The 18,790-nt window shown below is 42.3% G+C and overlaps 1 non-coding gene across 1 annotated transcript; it reads right to left on the minus strand.

Annotated features, from left to right (window-relative positions):
* Positions 1–12,451: 12,451 nt before the first annotated feature.
* LOC125081581 (U12 minor spliceosomal RNA) lies at positions 12,452–12,601 on the minus strand. The gene has a single exon (XR_007121759.1). It is a non-coding gene; the product is annotated as a U12 minor spliceosomal RNA (small nuclear RNA).
* Between the last annotated feature and the right edge of the window lie 6,189 nt (positions 12,602–18,790).

Here is an 18,790-nt window from a genome sequence, read left to right on the forward strand (position 1 = left end):
AAAATATTTGAGTGGTCCCTACTGCCTTCAGCAGGGGTTCTTAACCTGAAGACTTTGGTGGAGGCGGGGGGAGATGGGGAAAGGAAATCTATGAATCACGCTGGAATTTTTTTGCAGTGTGGTATGTGTGCACTTCCTCAAGCTAAGAATCACTGACCAGTTGGATAAAAGGCAAACTCCATCTGACTTCCATCTACCTTTCTTGTCTCCTTATCTTTAATTAATGTCCAAATTTTTGATCTCTATTCTAGTGAAATTAAACTAATTCCTTCTCTCCAACATTCATGTATCACTCCATGCTTTTGCACAAGTGCTTCACCTTTCTGGAACTTTCTTGTTTGCCTGTGAGACTTCTAATTATTCCTCATGAGTCAACTAAAACATCAAATACTCCCTGGAACTTTCTTCTCACTCTCCCTCACAGAATTAAACTCTCCTAAGCATTTAGAAATGTTTCCATGTCTGAACCTAACACACAGGTATACGAATGTCTTTCTTCTTGGCTAAACTTTGGGCTTCTTTTGGGGGGGGAGGGGCAGAAGGAAGAGGGAAAGAGAAAATCCCAAGCAGGCTCCACGCTCAGCATGGAGTCCAATACAGGGATTGATCTCATGACCCTGTGATCATGACCTGAGCCAAAATCAACAGGCAGACACTCAACCGACTGAGCCACCTAGGCACCCCAATTTTTGTCTTCTTGATGGTAGAAATTATGTCTCTTTTGTCTTCACGTCTTCAGTATCTCTACCCTGGTGTCTTTTTTTTTTTTTTAAAGATTTTATTTATTTATTTGACAGGCAGAGATCACAAGTAGTCAGAGAGGCAGGCAGAGAGAGAGGGAGGAGGAAGCAGGCTCCCCGCTGAGCAGAGAGCCCGATGCGGGGCTTGATCCCAGGACCCTAAGATCATGACCTGAGCCGAAGGCAGAGGCTTTAACCCACTGAGCCACCCAGGCACCCTCTTTTTTTTTTTTTTTTAAAGATTTCATTTATTTATTTGAGAGAGAGAAATGGAGAGAGCACGAGCAGGGGGGGAGTTGGGGAGGGAAGAAGCAGACTCCCCACTGAGTAGGGAGCCCTATGTGGGACTAAATCCCAGGACTCCAAGACCATAACCTAAGCTGAAGGCAAACACTTAACTGACTGAACCACTCAGGCACCCCTCTACTCTGGTGTCTTAATGAATATTTGAAGAATAAAAGAGTAGTTCCAACATGTTTGAAGGTGGGAGTCTTGCAATTACACTGAGGTATCTATAAAGATAATGCCCACGGGTGCCTGGCTAGCTCAGACTGAAGAGCATGTGACTCTTGATCTCGAGGTGTACACATTGGGTATAAGGATTACTAAAAAAAAATAAATACACTTAAAAAAAAGAGAGAGATAGAATGCCCAGCTTCTGGTTGTCAGTGCAACGGAAATGGAACTACTCAATGGTACTTTTTGCCATGAGCCTCTCAGGGAATAATGTTGGAATTATAAAAGCACCGTTTTTCATTTATGTTCTTTGCAAGTAATTAACATTGGAATTTGAGCCAGAAAATTTTTTTATTTTGTTTTTTATTTTTTATCTATTTTTTTTAAAGATCTATGTATTTATTTGACAGAGAGAGAGACAGCGAGAGAGGGAACACAAGCTGGGTGAGTGGGAGAGGGAGAAGCAGACTTCTCACAGAGCAGGGAGCCTGATGCAGGGCTCGATCCCAGGACCCCGGGACCATGACCCAAGCCAAAGGCAGACACCTAACAACTAAGCCACCCAGGCTCCCCTTTATCTATTTTTTTTAAAAAAAGGTTTTATTTTTTTATTTGACAGACAGATCACAAGTATGCAGAGGGAGGCAGAGAGAGAGGCGGAAGCAGGCTCCCCACCTAGCAGGGAGCCTGACATGGGGCTTGATCCCAGGACCCCAAGATCATGACCTGAGCCAAAGGCAGAGGCTTTAACCCACTGAGCCACCCAGGCGCCCCTGTTTTTTTTTTTTTTTAATCAACTCCTTCAGCCATAACAGTTTGTTTATTTTGATTTTTATTATTTTTTAAAGATTTTTATTTATTTATTTGACAGACAGAGATCACAAGCAGGCAGAGAGGCAGGCAGAGAGAGAGAGAGGAAGGGAAGCAGGCTCCCTGCCAAGCAGAGAGCCCGATATGGGGCTCGATCCCAGGACCCTGAGACCATGACCTGAGCCGAAGGCAGAGGCTTAACCCACTGAGCCACCCAGGCGCCCCAGCCATAACAGTTTAAACTCTAGCTGCTTCTTTTTAGAAACCACAACCATAACTATCATTTTACTCAATAATGTTCAATGGCTTCCTCCAAACCTACTGGCAGGTAACACTATTTCTATGTAGAACGGAGTACTGGTTATGACATGATTAGCTCAAGTGCAGAATGAAAACTGGACTTTGTTATACTCAATATTACATGAGAGGGAAAAAGTTCCATATGTGGGCAGACATCTTCACTCTAGTAGAATCATCTCAAATCTTAATACTTTAGATTTCCTTTTTATTTTTTTAAAGATTTTATTTATTTATTTGACAGACAGAGATCACAAGTAGTCAGAGAGGCAGGCAGAGGGGGGCGGGAAGCAGGCTACCTGCTGAAGCAGAGACCCTGATGTGGGACTCGAACCCAGGACCCCGGGATCATGACCTGAGCTGAAGGCAGAGGCTTTAACCCACTGAGCCACCCAGGAGCCCCTAGATTTCTTTTTTTAACATGACTTTAGGGGCATCTGGGTGGCTCAGTGGGTTAAGCCTCTGCCTTCTGCTCAGGTCGTGATCTCAGGGTCCTGGGATCAAGCCCTGCATCAGGTTCTCTGCTCAGCGGGGAGCCTGCTTTCCCGTCTCTCTCTGTCTGCCTCTCTGCCTCCTTTTGATTTCTCTCACTGTCAAATAAATAAATCAATAAATAAAATCTTTTTTAAAAAACCACATGACTTCAGGGATATATGGGTGGCTCAGTTGGTTAAGCATCCCATACTTGGTTTTGGCTCAGGTCCTGATCTCAGGGTCTTGAGATGGAGTTCCATGTTGGGCTCTGTGCTCAGCATGGAATCTGCTTGAGTTTCTCTCCCTCTCCCTCTACCCCTTCACCGGCTCATGCTCTCTCTCTCTCTCTCTCTCTCTCTCAGTTTTTTTTTTAAAAGAAGAAAAAGAATAAACACAACTTTTAAAATTAGTCTTACATCCAGACTAAGATACCCTGTGAGTATTTAAAGATCACATCTACTCATGACTGATGAATAAAGTTTTCCTAAACAAAACAAATAAAGCTTTCCATTTTAGCCTAATTTTCACATAGTTCTCACATTTTGCTTAGAGAAATTTCAGATCCCAAATATAAATTGCAAAGCAAAGGAGAGAGGAGCCAAGGAAGAGGTGAAGGAGGAAGGGATACTGTATCGACTGGCATTACAGGAAACAAACTTCCTTGAACTTGACATACACGTAGAAATCATTTTAAGCACGGGATTACGCAAAAGGTTAAAGATACGGTTTTCTTCATAAGCTCCTTTTACTGGTGTGGTAAGAATAAGAGAGATATTATGAGTTGAAAAAACGAACAAAAACTGCATGTAAGAAGATGGTGTGTACAATCACTTAATCCAACCGTGTGCCTTTATTAGAATTCAGGAGGTCTATCTGAGCGTCGCTAAATCTGGAACAGATACCCTAAGGTAGCTACACCCAGCTGTTTCTCTTGTGTATGAAGTAAATGAGGAAAATGACTTCTCCTCAACCCTACCTGATGCACATTTTCTTCTTACACACTTTCACAGTGAAAGTGCCTTGTGTTTCCAAATTGTGCGATACTTAAGGTTTCAAGTTAATGTTTATTAAAACACCGACCTCTTAGGTTGTGAGCTACCTCCCTTCAACCTTCTTGTTGGATTTACACATGAGCTGAAATGGATTGCTGGGGTGTCATGAGTCTAAGGAAAGACTCTTGCTTCCCCTCCCAAAGTATTTTTTAGATGAACTTAAGAAAGGAAATAGAATTGTCAAAATCTGACTAGTTAACGCATAGACATGGGGTGGGCTTTGCTTCTCTGCCCTGCCTTCCATTTTACTGCAGAATTCCAGGAGCCATTTCCTTTTCCAGACTGTTTCCAGATTTGCTTGAAAGCAAACTCCCTGCTTTAAGGAGGGCGGAATGTCCTCTTCTGTCAGGGACATCGCTGCAGTCTTCAGCTTCCACACCATCGCCTGACTGTTCTGACTTTATTAACCTTTTCTAACTGATGGCTGTCCCCAGGCCTCTATTTGAGGTGCCTCTAAATGTGGCATATTTTGTGTTTCTCTAATTACAGAACTATCTTGACAATGACAGTCACTGTCTATAATTACTCACCCTGGTTTCCTCTGAATCTGGGGGGGGGGGGGAAATTGTCAAGGCTGACAGGCTACTCTAACATTTCAAAAATAGTTATTTCCCTCGGTGCAAAATTGTCTCCTATCTTGCCTCCCCCATTCTGCCTGCTTGGTGGTTCCCATCTCCTCCTCCGTTCTAGAGGGGCTTGATTCAAGAGGCTACCCTGTTTCTCCCCTCTGTGGTCACTACCCTGTGGCCCCCAAAATACCGAATGGAACACGTGCATTTGAGGGCCTCATGCACCTCTCTGCAGCTAGCCAATAACTCACTGCTTTTTCCACCAAAGACTGGCAGTGAGAGGAACATAATGAAAATTTACCAAGACATCAGTCTCCCAGACAAAGAATTTCAAATGTGCTAGTCTTGTTAGTGTTCCTGGGAAAAACAATGAACTGACTAATGAATTATCTTGGAGCATACTAAAGAGAAAAATAGACACAAATCTGTAGGGGTAATGAGACTTATCTCTGTGGATTTTTTTTTTATTAATGAGAGAAATATGCTTTTTCTATATAGAATGAAATCTTCAGGCAAGACACAATTACTCAAGAAAAGTCACTGAGGTCAATGTATTATCACTTGGCTAACAACTCTAATTTATACATGCACTCCAGCACAGGAAAGAATGGAAATGTGTCGCTTCTGGCACTAGAAATATTTGTAATGACACAAAGCAAATTTAATCATCTGACTTTCTTGCACTTATTATTTTTTTCTTTCCATACTTCTCCCTTTAAGCCTCTACTTCTTGGGGCGGCGGGGGGGTGGGGGAAGAGAGTGTATTATGATAGCAGACCATACCATGGGAGTCTGCACTGAGAAAATGTGATGGATGCATTGGTGGGTGTTAGTTCTCTATAAGGCTAATTAGGAAGAGTGATAGCACATCTTTATTAGTCATTATTAGCATTCACATGACATCATTTATTTCAGGCTAGTCAACAAAAATAGTGCGAATCCTGAGTCTGCCATCATCGCTCTGTCAACTGCTGGAAATTTGATCAGACTGTGCGTGTCAGAAGAATGACAGAGCACTGAGGATTAGGATAGAAAATACCTTAGCGATGATGTAACTTACCCATGTCAGTCATGCATCAGAATCATATGAGGTCATTTTACAATGACGAACACTGCCTTAGCCACACTCCGGTAGATTTTGCCTCAGAAAACCAAAACCTGGCATGGAGATCCGACATCTGCATTTTCTAAAGCTCCACAGGGAGCTCTGATGACCAGTAAGGATGGTGAGAGACCGTCTGAACCCACATCTCTTTTCTCAGAGGAAGAGAAAACTGAGACCTGTACAGCTTTTTATCCTCTCCAAGAGTCCTATATCCAGGGTGTGACACTATTCTGCCTAAATCCAGCTTTCCCCACTCCTTGTCCCCTGTTCTTGCACATTAGCTGCAATTCTTCTGGTTGCAAAAGGCAAAACTCCAATTTCTTTTTTCTTTTTCTTTTTAAAGATTTTTAATTTACTTATTTGAGAGAGAGCAGAGCATGCGAGAACACAAGTCTCGGAGGAAGAGGGTGAGGGAGAAGTAGACTCCCCACTGATCAGGGATCCTGATGCGGGGCTCGGTCCCAGGACCCTGGCATCATGACGTGAGCTGAAGGCAGATGCTTAACTGACTGAGCCACCCAGGTGCCCCCAAAACTCCAATTTAAACCAAGGAAGTACACTGGCTCTTGTAATGGGAAAGTCCAGGAGTAACAATGAGACCATGGGCACTGTCTGTCTCTCTCCAAGTCTCTCCAGTATGTTCACAGATAGCCTTAAAAATCAGTCTACCAATCTGGCAACTCCAATGGAAAGAAAGAGTTTAATGTGATAGCTCTAGGGGAAAAAATCTCAAGGAGCACTCTGACTGGATTGCTTTATGGCATTTCTTTCTTCCTCAGCCAGTCATGGTGACAAGCGGGTGGAGTTCTTCAGTGACAAAGCTGAATGGATGGGGAAAAAGTTGACCAGGAATGGGAGCTGGGAATGGGAGCCAGGAATGGAAGAGGTTCTGTTGCCAGAAATACAGCCGGAGATGTTAGACAAACAAAAACAACAAAAGCCTAGCTCATCTAACCTGCTTTACATTTTTTAACCATGACCTACAGGGATGAAAAAGAACCGAAACTAAGATTCCTAACCTTTGTGAAACACAAATTTTACAAAACAATACTCTTTTGCCATGTACCCCGATATTTTTCATTCTATCACCTTCTACTTCACTAAACACACACATACACACACACCCCAAGCCCTAGTCTTGACTCACCAGAGTGTTTTCATGACCACAATTGATCATGAAAATGAGTTTGATTGATGTTCAACACATATTCAATGAGCAATCAATAGTGTCCAGTAATATTGAGAGGTATTATGCAGAATTTAAAAGATATTATCAGGTAGTCTCCAGTCTCTGAATGTGTAAATAATCAAGGAGAGGCTGGTTAAGAGTGTGACATAGAAGAAGGAGGCAAATTTGAGAGAAAAATAATATAGCATCTCTCAGGAAGGGGGCTGAGCAAACGGGGGTACCCTGAACCTAGCCAGAGACGAGGCTGGATGAGAGCCAGGCAAGCAAGCAATATGGATGGCGTTCCAAAGCCAGGAAGTAAAACACAAACCAAGAGTGAACAGAAGGTAATCTCAGGAGGTAGCTCCCCAAAAGTGAGAAAACAGAAGCTGAGTGTAAAGACAATTAGCAAGAATGTTGGAGGTAATGTCCGATGAGAAGCAGCAGTAAGCTCCTGAAAGTAGGTCAGTGGCCCTTCCTACAGCCTGTGTCAGTGGACCCTGGTGACAGAGAGAGGTAGAAGACCACCCTGCCCCTAGAGAATGGGACCTGACCTGTTGAGGAAATCAGCAACTGTTACACCCCATCCTCAACCTCTTCACAAGAATGTGTGTTACGTAGCAACCATTACTCTAGGGTGTCTGGTTAACAAGGATCTCTACAGGAAACATAGATTGCCAAGTCTTAAACACTGAGGAAAGACTCTAACCCAGTCAAATCCCGTGGTGAGTTTCTGAAAGCTCACAGTGATGGTATTCTATAAGAGGGACGCCTGGGTGGCTCAGTCGGTTAAGCATCTGCCTTTGGCTCAGGTCATGATACCAGGGTCCTGGGTTCGAGTGCTGGGATTGAGCCCTGTCTCTGGCTCCCTGCTCGGCGGGGAGCCTGCTTCTCCCTCTGCCTGCTTGTGCTCTCGCTTTCTCTCTCTGACAAATAAATAAAATCTTAAAAAAAAAAAAACAAACACAAAATAAGTATGTTTCATGTATGTTGAGGTAAATGACCTTAAATAATCCATGTTTATTTACTTGTCTACACCTCTTTTGTTCATCAAAGCATTTGAACCAGCTTATGCTTATGCTTTCTTACACAATAAAGTCTTCACATTATGGATGCTTCCTCAAACTGTGAAAATAACCCCCAGATTCTCCTCACACTGTGAAATAGCTGTGAGGCAAGTACTTCTCCTTTTGATTTTCTTGGGCTCTTGTCTGCATTTTTACCTCTTAGAGAATGTCCTCTTTGTGTATTAGCTCTTGTCTTCTCATGTGAAGAAACAACCCATTTCCTATCGAAATGCCCGCCATTTCATTTCCTTTACTGCTTTCTTTTGCCCAATCACATCTTTTTCATAGAAAGCTGAGATCTAAAAAGCTTGCAGTCTCTACCCGGCAAAACCCTTTGGTAAGTTGTAAAACCTGGATTTATGTTCTCTGAAAGATCTCTTTCTGCTAATAAGCTTCATGCTGGCTAACAGTGACTGCCCACCTCCCCTCTCCTCCTACCCTTCACCTCCATCTCAAGGCCATAGAACATAGCTCCACCTTACTCTTCCATTGCTAATATTTGACTAAAGCCCAACCAGCAGGGAGCGATTTCCTGCTATCCTGTGTGTATTGCTTCTTTGGCCCATTGATTTGCACAAAGAGCCCGGGATCCCTGGCCACAAGCTCCCTCTCCTCATTCATTATTCTCTGTCTGCCCCCAGGAGAGACCAGACCTTCAGGTTCATCAGTCTTGAGAGTGATTACCCGGGACATCTGTTCTGATGTTGTATTTCCTCATGGTTGGGAACGAGTGACTTGAGGAGTCTATCCTGGAACAGTTTCGTGCACGAGCCAGTAAATCCCTGTGCACAAATTTCACAGTCTTTGGGAATTCAGATTTTTTTTTCAATTTTCTGGAGAAAATATGGTATGTGGGCCATATATTCCTCAATATCCCCAGCAAATCTGAGACCACACCCTTTCATCAAACACACGAATCTCTCTCCAGCAAAATATATGACTACTAACATGAAACAAGGCAAATAAAGACTATAAACTGCTTCAAGACCGACCAGGCCATATATTACTTCCAAATGATTACCGGGAGGCTTTTATCTTTCAGAGCTTTCTAGATTTGGGGCATATATTATAGACAATAGCTAATCATGAATTGGCTGCCCATTGCAGAGCCTGGTTATTTATTTATCCAGAAGTGGCCAATTACCTGCTGGGGTTTTTGAGTGGCTGGCACCGTGAATCAGGGGTCTTTGATCAGCCATTGTCCCTCATAACTGCTCTTTTTTTTTCCTTTTTTTAAATGTTTAGTTTAGTTTAGTTTTTTTTTTAAAGACTTTATTTATTTATTTGACAGAGACACAGCGAGAGAAGGAACACAAGCAGGGGGAGTGGGAGAGGGAGAAGCAGGCTTCCCGTCTCATATATTCCCTGGAGTCATTCATAGGGTTGGGTGGGAGCAGAGGTTTCCAACATGATTGAGCTTAAACTTTCAGTCAACCTGGTCATGGAAATGGGGACCAAAGTTATATTAAATCAGAATTTAAAAAATAACATGAGGTAATGATTTTGCATGCTGAGTCTGGATTCATATTTACCATCACTACTTTTCCAACATCTTTCTCATCTCTTGGCTGCTTTTTTTAAAAGGATTTTTTTTTTTAAAGTAATTTTTACACTCAAAGGGGGACTCAAACCCACAATTCCAAGTTTAAGAGTCACACGCTCCAACCACTGAGCCAACCAGGCACCCCCTTGGCTGCTCTTTTAGATATACTGTCATCTCAGTCCTGATACCTACGGTTTGACTTATATTTTTTATTTTTTCTATTTTATGCTTTTTCACATCTTCACATTCTTTCTTAGCTTCCAAAGAATCTCTTCTCAGAAGTATTGGGATGACCCAGTAGGGCAAGAATAGAGCTTGGGCATTCAAGAGCCTAAGTGTGGCTTCCCATAACATGAAACAAATAGTTAAATTACATTTGTTTGTACCTGAGGCCCTTAAACCATCAGTGACCTCTCCTAGGTAAGGCTCTGGCTTGGGCAAGGATGTGGGAGCAGGCACTAAGTGTAAGAATGGGAAGCCTTTAAGTACTTAGTAGATCTGTGCTCTTTGCTTGCTGCTGGGCTGGTGGAAAATAGCAGTGTAAGTACATGCCAAGTGCCCTGAACCAATCTTTCATAAGTGCGACAATACTCCACAGCGGACAGCACTCAGGTGGTGTTATGCCTTTGAAAACAAAAAAATGTGAATGACGAACCTTGGTAATTGTGTATCAGGGGCTAGAAAGGTCTTCCTAGGCACGCGAAAGGGGTTCCCAAGATGTCATCGTATGTTCCTTAGGAAGAAGCCACCAGTAGACTCTCGGGAGGTATCGCAAAAGAGGAGCAGTACCCACAGAGAGCTTCCTGATCGGTCAGGCATCCAGCTTCATTTAAGGCCTCCTCAGCCTGTCATCCTGCCTCCCCCCAGGGTCTTCCTGCAAGTGACCGTGAGGATTTTCCCATGTTGCACCTGCATGAGCGCAGGTGGGACCAAGTAGCTCGAAGTTTTCCTACAGGTATACAGTTTCAGACCGCCAAGCTCATGGTTTCTTAAAAGTCTTGTTTTTTTTTTTTTTTTTAGGTTCACTGCTAAAAGCTTATTTTATTGCGATTGTTGTTCGGCAAATAATTTCTAAATTGCGTATTTACACTGTTTATTACTGGTGCAAACGTTTTTGACTTTCATCGCTTGTGTTTTCAATGTTGTGAAATATTTCTGAGCGTTCCTTTAAGGTGAAGATATTTGTTGGTGTCACTTCCTTTTCATTAAAATTACTATCCTTGGGGCGCCTGGATGGCTCAGTGGGTTAAAGCCTCTGCCTTCAGCTCGGGTCATGATCGCACGGTTCTGGGATCGAGCCCCGCATTGGGCTCTCTGCTCAGGGGGGAGTCTGCTTCCCTTCCTCTCTCTCTGCCAGCCTCTCTGCCTACTTGTGATCTCTGTCTGTCAAGTAAATAAATAAAATCTTAAAAAAAAATTAAAGCTGCTATCCTTGTTTATGTCAACAAGTTCACCTTCACAAAGTTCCTCTGGCTGTATGTCTTAGAATTTCTTTCTTTCTTCCTTTCTTTTTTTTTTTTTTTTTTTTTTTTTTTAAGATTTTATTTATTTGACAGAGAGAGAGATCACCAGTGGGCAGAGAGGCAAGCAGAGAGAGAGAGAGGAGAAAGCAGGCTCCCTGCAGAGCAGAGAGCCGGATGTGGGACTCGATCCCAAGACCCTGAGATCATGACCCGAGCCAAAGGCTGAGGCTCAACCCACTGAGCCACCCAGGTGCCCCATGTCTTAGAATTTCTTGAATGGCGGCGCTGGCAGTTTACCCATAGTCAGCTCTAACTTCTGTAATTCCATTCACGTGTGATTCAAATTTCTCTTCGACGCTCTAGCTTTTCATTTCTTTGCTGCACTTTTACCTTTGGTGACCAATTCCCTCCTTTGAGTATTCACTTTGGTAAAATGTCATAGAAGTTTATCACCAGGAGACAAGGAGGCAGCAAACCGCATGCTTTGCAGTCCGCGTTTGAACTTAGTAACAAACGCAAGGTGACCAATCAGGGACAGATTTTGAAAGAAGTGATATGATTGGTCATCGATCCTGACGCTCATCTGTTATTTCTGCTTTGACTTGCAGACTAGGTTCTATATGCAATTACTCCTAGCCAATATACTCTGGTAACTGAGATTTGAATCCTGTTGTTGGGGGACTGGTGTTGTATTAACTAAATCACGGTGACTGAAATTTGTGCATATTGGAATTGTGCGAAGTGAGGACTGTATTGAATTGACACAAAATTACATAAACCTATAAGATCCAGAGCAACAATCAGAATATACATTTTAATCTGATTAGAAAACTGGTAAGAGGAGTATAAGGACAAATATTATTCATAATAACTAACGCCCAATTGTAGTTCTTGTGAGTGAGGTCAAAAGGAAAGGACAAGTTTATATTTAAAAACTATAGGGGCACCTGGCTGGCTGAGTCAGAAGAGCATGAGACTATTGATCTCCATCTTGTGAGTTCCAGCCCCACGATGGGTATGGAGATTAAGTAAGTAAATAAAACTTAAAACAAACAAACAAACAAACAAAAAACAAACAAACCTGTAAAACCTTACTGAAAGACATAAGGGAGATATGGAGAAATGGAAGAAACATATGTTCCTGGATAATAAGAGTCAGTATTTTATTTTAGATTTTGTTTATTTATTTGACAAAGAGAGACACAGCCAGGGAAGGAACACAAGCAGGGGGAAGTGGGAGAGGGAGAAGCAGGCTTCGCACTGATCAGGGAGCCCCATGGAGGGCTGGATCCCAGGACCCTGGGATCATGACCTGAGCTGGAGGCAGACGCTTAGCGACTGAGCCACCCAGGCGCTCCAAGAGTCAATATTTTAAAGGTATTGATTCTCTCCCAAGCTAATCTATAAATTTAATGTAATTCCAAGAAACAAGCACTAGGAAATTCTTGAGTGTTTTGCAATTGTGGAATGCGGGAGGGCTTTTAATTGTGACTCCAAACATAGAATCAGATTTTATTTTTTTATTTTATTTTATTTTATTTTATAAAAGTGTCGGGGCAGGCAGCAGCGGCCCCATAAGGAAATTGCAGACGTTTTGCGCCACCAAAAAAACAAAACAAAACAAAAAAAAAAACCCCACGAAATTACAAGTTACTAGAAACCAACTCGCCCCGATCGCTCTGCTTTTATCAATATTAAAAAAGGGGACGGGCAGATCGCATCACCCAGGCATCCCGCAAAGTAGGCGGGTCACCTTAGGGGCAGCCTTTACCCGCTCAAAAATTCGTCTCACATTAGCAGTGAGGATTCGGGCGTCACCCCCAATCGTTATTTTCCTTACTCATAAGTTTAAGGCATTAGAATCAGATTTTATTTTATTTTATTTTAAATTTTATTTATTTATTTGAGAGAGAATGAGTGAGAGAGAGCATGAGAGAGGAGAAGGTCAGAGGGAGAAGCAGACTCCCCAAGGAGCTGGGAGCCTGATGTGGGACTCGATCCTGGAAGTCCGGGATCATGATCTGAGCCTAAGGCAGTCGCTCAACCAACTGAGCCACCCAGGCGCCCTAGAATCAGATTTTAAAGCACAATCAAGTCCACCATAAAATATAGAAAGAACTCTAAGAACATCTTTTCATTATATATAACAAAGAACTCATATTTAAAATACAGAAATAGCTCTTTTGAGCACCAATATTAATGAATCTCAAAATAACAATGCTGAATGAAAAAAGCCAGACAAAAAAGAGACTACATACTGCATGATCCCACTTACATAAAATTCTAGAGATTGCAAACTAACCTATAGTGACAGAAAGCAGATCAATGTTTGTCTGGGGCCGGAGTGAGGTGAAAAGACAGAAGGATGGAATTATAAAGAAGTACAAGGGGTGCCTGGGTGGCTCAGTCAGTTGGGTGTCTGCTTTTGGTTCAGGTTGTGATCCTGGGGTCCTGGGATCAAGCCTTGCATCAGGTTCACTACTCCGCAGGGAGCCTTCTTCTCTCTCTCCCTCTGCCTGCAGTTCACCCTACCTGACTCTCTCTCTCTCAAATAGATAAATAAAATCTTTTTTTTTTTAAGATTTTATTTATTTATTTATTTGACAGACAGAGATCATAAGCAGGCAGAGAGGCAGGCAGAGAGAGAGGAGGAAGCAGGCTCCCTGCTGAGCAGAGAGTCCGATGCGGGGCTCGATCCCAGGACCCTGAGATCATGACCTGAGCCGAAGGCAGCGGCTTAACCCACTGAGCCACCCAGGGGCCCCGATAAATAAAATCTTTTAAAAAAAATATGAGGAAACTTCTTGGGGTGACAGAAATGTTCATTATTTGATTGTGGTGATGGTTTCAAAGTACATACTATACCAACATTTCTCAAATTGTACATTTAAATCATTTTAAATATGTACAATGTATTGTATTGATTATATTCTCCCACAAAAACTTAAAAAATCAACTTGAACAAGACTGAAAGCCAATAAAAACAAGTAAAGAAAATGCATAGTGAAATCACAGAAGTAAACAGCCAATAAAATAAGAAGATACCTTTATTAACAATCAAGGCAATACAATTTAAAACACTAAATTTCAAAGCTCATTTTTGTGTATCAAGTGGAAAAATCCAGAAGATTTATAATTCCTGGGGTTGAGAAAGGTGCAAGGAAACAGACATTGTTGAGCTGTGGATTGTACAGTAATATGCTTTGTCATAATTAAAGTTACATGTAGCCTTTTATCTGTTTCTGGGAATCTACCCTATAGAAATAATCACAAATTGCCAGAGATATGCATAAGAATATCTGTTGTGACACTGAAATAATAGTGGTAACAGCAAAATCACCAAGCTACTATAAATCAGTGGAATTTTTAAAATTATGGTCCCTTTAGACAATAAAATATTATGCAGCAATTAAACAGAATGGGGCATATGTGTATGAACGTATGTATGTATGTGTGTATGTGTGTTGAACTGCAAAAGTATCTATGCTTATTCCTAAGTGAAAAAGCAAGTTGAAGAGTGATCTTCTTGTTTAAAAAAACTCTGATATTTGTATATGTGTGTGCATATACATAAGTAAACAAAAAATTCCATCTGCGGAGTATAAAGGACAGAATTAAGGAGAGATTTCACATTACACACTTCCAAAGTTTTCAGATGTGCATTTTATTTTTCCTTTTTGAAAGAAGTCTATTTAAGGCATGATTTCTACAATTTATATATGTAAACAAAAATATATGTCAAAGTCTAAAGATAATATCTTGAAGACCTCTGACAAACGTCTTTGGAACACTTAGACTCCTATCCACTCCCTGCCACTTTGGATGCCATTCTTGCCCCATGTTTTCATTCTGTCCTTTTTCAAACTCAAATAATTAGACATTATCATCATCATCATCATCATCACTTTTTTTTTGTAATGTTTTAGATTCACCTGTGTTTACCGCTCTCTTTTCTTAATGTTCCTTCTTGCATTTTCTGACCTTCCTTTTGATATAATTTTCCTTCTTTTTTTTTAAGATTTTATTTATTTATTTGACAGAGAGAAATCACAAGTAGGCAGAGAGGCAGGCAGAGAGAGAGGAGGAAGCAGGCTCCCTGCCAAGCAGAAAGCCCGACGCGGGGCTCGAACCCAGGACCTGGGATCATGACCTGAGCCGAAGGCAGCGGCTTAACCCACTGAGCCACCCAGGCGCCCCTATAATTTTCCTTCTTTTTGAAGTTCATCATTCACATGTAACTTAAGCATAGATCTGTTGGTGACAAACTCTCTATTTACCAAAACAGATTAATTCATTTATTTGGCTCCCAGTTTCGATAGGAGGTTTTATGGGTGCACAATTTCAGACAGATATTTTCTTTCCTGGTCTTTGTTGAGTAGGAATCTAAAATCATTCTATTTGTGGCTGCATGTTAGGTATCTGACTTTTCTCTTGTGCTTTGTTTTTGATCTTCTGTTTGTTTTCCCTATTTTTGCAGTGTAGTGAAGAGGATAAAGGTGAATTCTGTAATATCTCACGACATGGTAGGGAATATTTTTTTGGGGGGGGGGGGCACTCACAAGCCAAAGGCAACAAGCAAGAACCTCGGTATCCTAACTCTTCCTCCACCCCAAAGAAATCTATGCTGCTGTGGGCCACACAACCAAGTTGCAGCAAAGAGATACCTGCCTCCTCCCTGCAACCTTTCTAGGGGGCAAGGAGGAGAATACACTTCTCACTGGGGCAACTGCAGATTCCTTGATTTCTAGGAAATGCTGATTAAGGTGTCAGCTGTTTTCAAGGAGCTTTCTGAGAACCTTGCTGCCAGGCACCTTGGAGATCCTGGGACCAGTAAGACGATTCAGCCCCTCTTGTTGGAAGGTATGAGGGAGCTGCCAGCCCAAACTAGTTCTTTGCCCAGGCAACAGAGAGATGGAGTCTTTTTCAAGGAATTCAATTGTTGTACCATAATTCCAGTCCCTAATCTCCAGTCTCCTCACATATGTGACATAGGGAAAGAGAAAGCAATATTTGCCCCCCTCTCCGCAGCCCTTCAATTTTGTGGTCGGGTGTGTGTAAGTTCTACCAAATAGGGTTGTCATCCTGAGGGGTAAGGTAAGCTTCAGAATTCTTGTCTTGGGGTGATGTGATCTAGGAGAGCTACAATTTGTTATTCTGACTCTAAGGGCGACATCTAGAGGCAGAGAAGAGTAGCTACAGAGCTGTGGGAAGCCATCTGGATCTCCATCATCCTTCCAGCAGTGTGCTGAGATCCTTTCCCAGGTGACAAGGGCTCATGCCAGGATAAAGTGGCTGAGCGCCAAGACTGCCCCCTTAACATCTGACCCCCTCCCGCCCATTTTGGACTGCATTTCGGGTAGACTTGACCCTCCATTCTAAAAGCTATCGGCAGAGAGATGTGATGAACTCTCATGGTTTAGCCAAGAAACCCAAAACTAAGCCTTGTAAGTGGGGTTCTCCCTTCTGTGAGCATCAGCAACCCAGGGTTTGTGGTGGCAGGGCATGGACGACCAAGCTCCACTCTGTTCTCCTCTAGTCCCAACAGACCCAACCAGAGTAGAGATTGTCTGGTTCTGTTCTGGCCAGGTTTGCAGACTGGCACCGGACCTGGATGGATGGGGAGAGGCCTAGTGGGTCACCCTCACATTCAGGGACAGTGAGGCTATGGGTTTGGAGAGCAAGGACAAAAGTCTGGATCTCTAAATGGAGTCTGATTTTCCCATCCCCGGGGCCTCCTCTCCTATTATCTATCTCATGGCTTTCTTCCCTCTTCATTGACCTCCCAAGAGGTTTTCTTTCTCTTAAAACTGCCCCAGCTTTTCTCTTTCCCAGGTACGCAGCCCCGGGCAGTTTTGTGGATCGTTCTATCAGTCCTCTGGCTTCTCTTTCTCTACCCTACAGCTGCAGCTGCCTGCAAAACCCAAAGAATTCGTCCGAGAGCCAGGAGCACATCACTCTACTTGACAATCCAGCTCAACTGAGGGATTTTCCTAATTTGGCCTGCTATCTCCAGATGGTACAGCCTCAGGCTCAGAGAATGTTCCTCTGCTTCTACCCAAACTGTTCAGGAATGGGGATAGCCTGCCCCTTCCTCTTTGGCCAGTCCAGCAATTTATCCTGCAGTAGCAGGTGCTAGGATTGGTGGATCTCAATCTATAGAGACCTGCTAATAGATGTTTTTCTTTAGAAAGCATGTCCATTTCCTCTTGCCCAGAATCACGTGGCATTCCTGGCTTGTGACGACCCCTCCTCTCTTCTAGTCTCCTTGGCTTAGTGCAGAAGTCCCAGGCTTAGCTAAGTGGAGCAAATTACTAGAAGGCAATTTGGTAAGCATATATAAAAAATCTTCAAAGTCTACAGACATTTTGACCTAATGATTCCAATTCTAGGATTTTGACCTAAGGAAATATTTGAACCCATGTCCCAGACTATGTACAAAAATATTAACAGAAATTTTTATAAAGGCAAAAATTAAAAATAATTTTGGGGTTCAGTTGATGATTGGTTAGATAAATCCTTATGTACTCATACAATTGAAGTCTATGTAGCAGCTACGTTGTAGCTATTTAAAATCATAACGGAGATCTGTAGTTACTGGAATGAAAAAATATTTGCAATCTTGTGTAAGGAGAAAGACCATCTATACAGAACAGCATTTTTTATATGGTCCCAGTATACATCCCCTTTGTCCTCTAAGGCATTTGACACTGTTGATCATTCTCTTTCTTGAAACTTTCTTAGTTTCATGATGCCTCTTTCCTCACTCCTGGTTTTCCTGCCCTCTCTCTGGATGTTTTCTCAATTCTTTTGACACTTCTGCATGTTGATGTTTTTTAGATTTCCATATTCTCCTTTAATCTTCCCATTCTGTTCACTCTCCTTGAGTGACTTCTCTCTCCCTCTCTAAGATTTATTTATTTGAGAGAGCTGGCAAGCGCCCACACTTGGTGGGGCGGGGGGGTGGGTAGCAGAGGGAGAGGGAAAGAGAGTCTTAATCAGACTCTGAGCTGAGCACGGAGCCAGAGGCTCGATCTCATGTCCCTGAGATCTTTACCTTAGCCCAAACCAAGAGTCAGGTGCCCAACCACTTGTGCCACCCAGGTGCCCCGAGTGACATAAATTTTTACATGAATTTAACAACCATGTAGATGTTAGGGAATCTCAAATCTGAGTGTTTAGTTCCAATGGTTTTCTTAAATTCCAGAAGCATTCAGCCAGTTGGACATCACTATTTGGTTGTCTTTCAGGATCCTCAGACTTCGCCTGCCCCAAACAGAACTCATCTTCCCTGTCCTCCCCAAACTGCTCTGCCCACTACTCCTCATCTTGGTGATGGCCACCACCTCCATTCAGGATCCTAGGAGCCATTCTTATCTTCTCTCTCTTTTTGACCAAACAAGTCTGTCAATTTTACCATCCGAATAGCTCTCAAACCTGTTTATTTATCTTCATTCCTCTTCCTGCTATTGGATTATCTAATAGATGGCTTCATTGCATGATTAGGACACTGGCAGAGTATGGGGTCCCAGGAAACCCTCAACCTCCCACCTTGTGGGGCCAAGACTCTTGGCTATTTGTCATGGAAGAATTCTACACTCATTTGAGAAAAAGATGAGCTTGATACATGGGCACTGGAAGACCATATCTTCCCTGTCCTTTTCTCAAGAAATAGTTGATATGTTACACACAAGGAAGACACTAAAACATTAGATGTTCTTCAGAATCTTCTTATCTTGCTTGGTCATGTGAATTTTTACATATTTGCTACTTTGTAATACTTTAATAGACAATAGAGGAAGTCTACCTCTAAACTTTTCTGTTTTCATGCTCTTTTGCAGATTGAAATTTTGCACTTTCTTCTTATTTACCTAACTTCTACTGATATTTCAGTATTCACATCAGATATCATTTTCTCTAGAAAGACTTCTATGACACACACATTTAATTCTATGCCTCAGTATTAGTCTTTTTGTGTAAATTGCCCCAGCTCCAGTTCCTAAAAAGCAACACAACGAAGACCAGGGAACAACTACACACGCACAGTGG

Source organism: Lutra lutra, chromosome 11 (assembly GCF_902655055.1).
Source record: "Lutra lutra chromosome 11, mLutLut1.2, whole genome shotgun sequence".
Lineage (NCBI taxonomy): Eukaryota > Metazoa > Chordata > Mammalia > Carnivora > Mustelidae > Lutra > Lutra lutra.